The sequence below is a fragment of the Olea europaea genome, unplaced genomic scaffold, assembly GCF_002742605.1.
Source record: "Olea europaea var. sylvestris unplaced genomic scaffold, O_europaea_v1 scaffold716, whole genome shotgun sequence".
NCBI classification, from domain to species: Eukaryota; Viridiplantae; Streptophyta; class Magnoliopsida; order Lamiales; family Oleaceae; genus Olea; species Olea europaea.
The window spans coordinates 164,925-171,628 of NW_019265559.1; positions in this window are offsets into that span (position 1 = coordinate 164,925).

Consider the following 6,704-nt stretch of genomic DNA (forward strand, 5'->3'; position numbering starts at 1 on the left):
TCCAAAAAAAAAAAAAAAAAAAAAGAGGTTCGAACAATTGCACTTTCTTGAGGAATTTTAATCAACCTTCGAATATTTTGCATGTTTAGCATGTAGATCGAACAATATAATTAGAAAAAATTTCATTTGTTTTATTCCATATAGTCAACTTCATGCTCGTAAGACTACAAATAGAATACATGCACACCTAAACTCATCTACCTTCAAATCATATATCACAATATTTCATGATTCGTACTATAATAAATGTTGTTTCACATTGTAGCACGGTCGGCGAGCCAAGACTGTAGAATTGTATGGCTCGGGACAGATTATTTTAGGCTCTCATGATAATTTCGATGGTGCATATGTTGTTTTCATATCGTGTAGTGTAATCGGACCATCCGTGGTCACGGGGAATGATATGGGTAAGACTTTTTTAAAATAAAAATTAACTAAACGTAATAATTAATAATTTATCAATTTGTCAACCGTTGAGAGATGCCAACCAGCACCCAAAGTTGCAAGCTTCTTCTGACTCAAACTTGGTATTCACGTAATTATCACAATTATATTAATATTTTTGGGATAATATTGTTGGGATTATTGGTAGGGAAATTGTTTTTTATAATACTCAGAATAATGGTTAAATTTAATTTGCAGAAACAAATTTAAACTCCATGAAAAATAGAAATGAAAAAAAAAAAGAACAATAAACGGAAGTAGGAAATAAATCCGAGGCAAATGATTGCCACTTTTTGCTTAAGATAAAATTATCCTACAACAGTGCTAACGAATTATGGTACTTGTCTCCGAAAATACAACGAATACAACTTGTGGTTAAAGCACTCCAAACTACAATCAACAGCAAACTCGAAAGAAATTCTTCCCTCTTTAAGGAAATGATTTTTGGAGAGTTTTGCCAAGAGTTTTTGATATAATATCGGTGCAAATGATATATGATGCATAATGGACATACAAGAGGTCCTATTTATAGAAGAGAAGAGGTTGTGAGTGAAGTGACACACTCCAAACTCCGCAACCTTACGAAGGGAAGCATTCCTTGCTCTCTCTAATCTATCACTGTCATCTCGCTCAAATGTTAGTGTCATATTTTCAATAGAAAATTTTTGTCTGCCTATCGTTCGAGCAATAGAATTAGGCAATTTTTCTCTTTTTTTTTTTTCTAATTTTGAACCGCCATTTCTCATTTATCCGAATTGGTTTTGAGGTTCCAAATAAACCTAGAATGATCTACTTGATGAGTAGAACCAGCTAATCTACTTATAATCTTAATTTAACTATCGGATCAAATTCGAATATTTGATCGAAATTGACACAAAGTCACTTTTCATGTTTTATACTTAACTAAAATTTTCAATCTTTAAACCAAATTCTAACAATCCCCTACATAAATGAAAATTCAAATATGTTCATGCTATGCAAAAGTATTATACATTGTAGAGAGGGAAAAAAACACCGCATCAAGTAAGATAGATTTCAGCCTTGAACATTTCTTAGTGAACTACTATTGAATCTACTTGACTAATTGGTGAACATGATGTCCTGAACCATTTAGCTGTTGGTGTAAACCAAGACAATAATACTCATCATATGTCTTTCCTAAATCGTTTATGGTTCTCGTGTCATGGTTCATTTTGGCCGTAAACTAATCTTGGGTTTCATAATAAGGGTTTTAGAAAATTTCAGCTTGAAAATTTTCGTTTTTAAGTGGCCTCACTTTACAATTACATAGGTGAGCTCGTATTAAGAGTTTTCTACTCCACTCTACTTGATTTAGTCAAAATATAGGAATCATTAAAAATATATCTTAACCTTTAACGTTTTGTAGAAAGCACTTTAATTATCATAGAAATGATTTGGAAAGTATTTCCCTAAGTGCTTTATTGAATCTTCATAACTTTAATTGTCCCCTTGAACCAAAATTTTGGGATTTTCAGTCAACAATATAGGTTACCATTATAAAGATTCTTACGTAATAGACTTTGATTCCATTCCTTTGATAGGCAACGTACTTTATTTCTAGGTAAACCTTTCGTAAGTAGATACATGATGTTTTCCTTTGATTTCACATAATCTATGGAGATAATACTATTTGAGATCAATTGCTTAATGGTATTGTGTCTACGATATATTTGTCTAGACTTATCATTATACATGTTGCTTTGCACCCTTCCAATCATCGATTGATTATCACAATGTATACTTATTGCATGTATCGGTTTGAGCCAATATGCAATATCTTCTAAGAAGTTACGAAGTCATTCTGCTTCTTCTTCAGCTTTGTCCAAAGCAATAAGCTCTAATTCCATCATTGATCAAGTTATGCACGTTTCCTTTATCGACTTCCAAGATATAGCAACTCTACCAATGAACCACTAGTAGACTTAAAATCTTCCGTGTCGGATATTCAATTCATATCATAATATCCTTCTACTACTGCGGGATATTTTATAAAGTGTAATCCATAAGTTAAGTTAAGGTATACTTCAAGTACCTAAAAACCCTTGTTAAAGACTTCCAATAATCGTGGATTGGATTACTTGTGAATCTACTAAGTTTATTCAAAGCCAATTCTATATACGGTTGAGTGCATTTTGTTACATACAATAGACTACCTATAACCTGTTAATACCTTACTTGTGACACATTCGCCCGTGTTTTTAACTATGTGTAAACTTGTGTCAATAGGGATTTTTCGTAGGACTTTCCTCAAGTGCATTATACATTTTAAGTATATTGTCAGTGTAGTGAGATTGCGAAATATATATATTTTTTTATGTTCTAGAGATCTTAATCCCTAATATCACATCGGTCACACCTAATTCGTTCATATCAAAATGTTTCGATAACATTCTCTTGATGTTTAGCATTATTTCGTGGCTATTGATCATTATCAACATGTAGTCTACATATAGACATATAATCACATAGGCCTTCGGTTGTATGTTTTATTTATACACATTTGTCACACTCGTTTATTTTAAATCCATTTGATAACATCATTTTGTCAAACTTCTGGTATCAATGTTTAGGAGCTTGTTTTAATCCATAAAAGACTTAACGAGTTTACAAACATTTTGCTTGTGAATAGGAGAGATGAACCATTTTGGTTGTTCCACATATATTTCTATTCTAACTCACCATTTATGAATGTTATCTTCACATCCATTTGATGAATCTCGAGATTGTGTATTGACTCAATTGCAATTAACAACTTTATTAAAGTGATTCAAGTCACGGGGTAAATAAGTATCAACGAAATCAATTCATTCCTTTTGTCTATATCTATTGGCAACCAATCTAACTTTATATTTGTCAATGGATCTATCCAGTTTTCATTTCTTTTTGAAAATACATTTACACCCTAAAGACTTATTTCCACAAGGTAAATTAATTAACTCCTAAATATGGTTTTACATTATAGAATCTATCTCACTATTAATAACTTCTTTCTAATGTGGTGCTTCGGTGTAGACATTGCTTCATCGAAAGTCTTTAAATCATTCTCTACCATTTAGGCTAGAAAATATGGACCAAACAAAGTAGATATTCTAGACCTTTTACTATGCTTGGTTCTTCCTCATTTGAAGTGTCATTTGTAATAAGTTTTTTTCTATTTGAACTTGCATTTTTCTTGTCTTAACATGGAAAAATATTTTCAAAAAATGATGCATGTCGTGATTCAATTATGGTTCTTTTATGTACATCTTGAATTTCAAATTTATATACAAAGAAACTATATGTACTACTATTATTAGCTTATTCAATAAATATGTAATCAATAGTTTGGGATCGATTTTCACTTGTTTTGACTTTGGTACTTCAACTTTAGCCAAACACCCCATACTTTCAATTGTTTGTAAGATGGAAGATGACATTTCTATAGTTTATATGAAGTTTCTTCCATTTTCTTAATAGTATCTTGTTAAGAATGCTATTTGCAGTTATAATGATTTCTCCCACAAGTTTTAAGGTAGGCTCGAACTTATAACATTTGTTCATCATCTCTTTAAGAGTTAGATTTTTGCTTTCAGTAACACTTCGATTGACGTGAGTAAGGTGTCATTATTTTGATGAATAATTTCATGTTTGGAGCAATATTTTTCAAATGGTGCCCCTTATTTAACTCTTCTATCACTACAAATATTCTTTTTTTTTACCAGGTTGATTTTCAAGTCCTTCAACATTCGAACTTGCAGAATTTTCCATAAATGAATTGTTCCCCTCTCGATTCATAATAATTTGAGGACACGATCTTATCTGCACAAATATATCGATCTACCAATCCTTTGAATTACCAACCATGTTGCATTTAGAAACAACCGCGAATAGACTCATTTCTTGAATTCCCTCAAAAAGAGTGTTTCTTTCAACTATATTTGCTTGAGCAATCTTCTTTAGCTTTCAACACTCATTTGAACGATGTCTGTCTTTTTCAAAATTCTAACAGTTGCCTTTAAACTTTTTGACATTCTTGGAGTTGTCTCTTCTTGATGCAACACCGGAGATCTTACTCTTCTTATTGATGGCTTAGAACCAGTTTCAACAAATTTTACTCCAAGTTGAACAGTAGACTTTCTTTTAGTGTTTTTATTTTTTTCATCAATCCTCAAACATACTATCAATTCCTTCAAGTTCGTTTCCTTGCCTTTGTGCTTGTGATAGTTCTTGAAATCTCTCCACATAGGATGAAGTTTCTTGATGATGGCTGCAACTTGGAAGCTTTCACTCAATTCCATCTTTTCTGCATATATGCCATGAAGTAGAACTTAAAATTCCTGCACTTTACTTATCACAGTTTTGGAGCCTATCATTTTTAATCTAAAAACTTGCTGACAATAAACTTCTTTATTCTGGCATCCTCAGTCTTGTACTTCTTCTCCAATGAATCTTGTAGATCCTCAGCCGAATCATTTGAACTATACGCTTAATAAAGTGTATTGTCCAATCCATTTAGGATCTAATTTTTGCAAAGAAAATTTAAGTGCTTTTATGCACCCAATACAATAATCGAGTTACGATTGTTTCTCCTTCTTGTACAGCAAGAGCGATCTCTCTTAAGAATTTTTGCCAAATTCAAAGTAGTAAAATAGAACAACATCTTTCGTAGCCATCTTTTGAAATCCACACCTCCAAACTTTTCAGATTTTTCCTCATGTGGGATATGAGAGTTTGATATTGGTATAGCTAGAGGCTAAACAACATGGTTTGTGCCATTCATTGTTTAACTCGAAGTAGCCTCAACGGTATTCATTTTTGTTACAAAACAGAAATTCAATGTACAAAATAAAAGAAAGAAATAGCACATGAAGGCTTCTTCTAAAGATGAAGAAAATGGTTTGTTTTTCAACAAACAATCACAAAATTTTTTTGTCTTAAGATTGTTGGTGATATTGGTTAGGAAATGATTGTTTGTCAATGTTTAGAATAATGGTTAAGTTTAATTAAACTCTATGAAAAACAAAAATAAAAACAATAAAAGGAAGTAGGAAATAAATTCAAGGCAAGTGATTGTCAATTTTTCCTTAAGATAAAATTACCCCGCAATAGTAGTAATGGATTATAACACTTGTCTCACGTGTGGTTAGTTGTAGCAATCAACTCAGCCCTTAAACACAGGAGCACGAACTGAGCTCGTGGCTCATTAGTGACGAGTCGACTCATGAGCTCTTTGATTTTTCCACTTTTTATATTGAATAGATAAAAATAAAATATAAACCCTCATCTTTTATCCTAGTTTGGGATCGACTACGTAAATTTTGAGTAGATGGAGTTAAAAATTGTACATGAACAACTTGTAACGTGTACAATTTTTTGAATAAAATTGAAAGTAACGATTAGAAAATAAGAAATTTTGATTAATATGATTAAATTAAATATCATTTACCTAATGACATGCAAATTCGGCATATTTATCTTATAGTCGGAAATGAACGTCCTGCCAATTCTTTGAGCACATTAATACTTCCAAAATATCTTTATTTTTTTCAGTCGGCTCCTGACCTTGGAGAAAATCCTGTTACTCGCACTAAAAGCAGACTCCGAAGCAATAGCCTTAACAGGAGGTGTCAACAGATCTTTTGCAATTGCAGAAACAACTACCCATCGTCGTTTATACCTTCGCCAGAGTTCAATTACTTTTTTTGAAATTTTTTCAATTGTTTTGTTTGTTGGCATATTATAATTGAAGTAATCAATTAATTCAACTGGCAATACATTTGAATTTGAGTCCGATGTTTGATGAGATGCAAATGTAGACGACATAGCACTAGATGAACTTATTACAGTTGCATCATATCTATATTTATTAATGTCTTCAAATAAATTTAATGTTTCGACTTCATCTTTTTCAATATCAGTGGAAGGAGTATGTGCAGAGGGTACCCGACTAACATTTGTACCCATTCGTTCCATATATAATTCACACATTTCACATAGTATTTGCTCTAAATTCCTATAAATGATAGGTGTATTAAAAGTTAAGGCTTTTTAAATTTGATCAATTATATATTTAGTTCTTGATAAATTAGATTGGGAGTTCATTACACATGCCAAAGGAAATAACATAGGTAAGTTTTTCCAATGTTTTTTAAACTTTAATTCCATAGCACATATAATTGTACTAAAATCGGTCATTTTTGTATTTATGAAATGTCTTACAATTATATAAAAGTGTTCAAGTACCATACAACTAGTAAGGT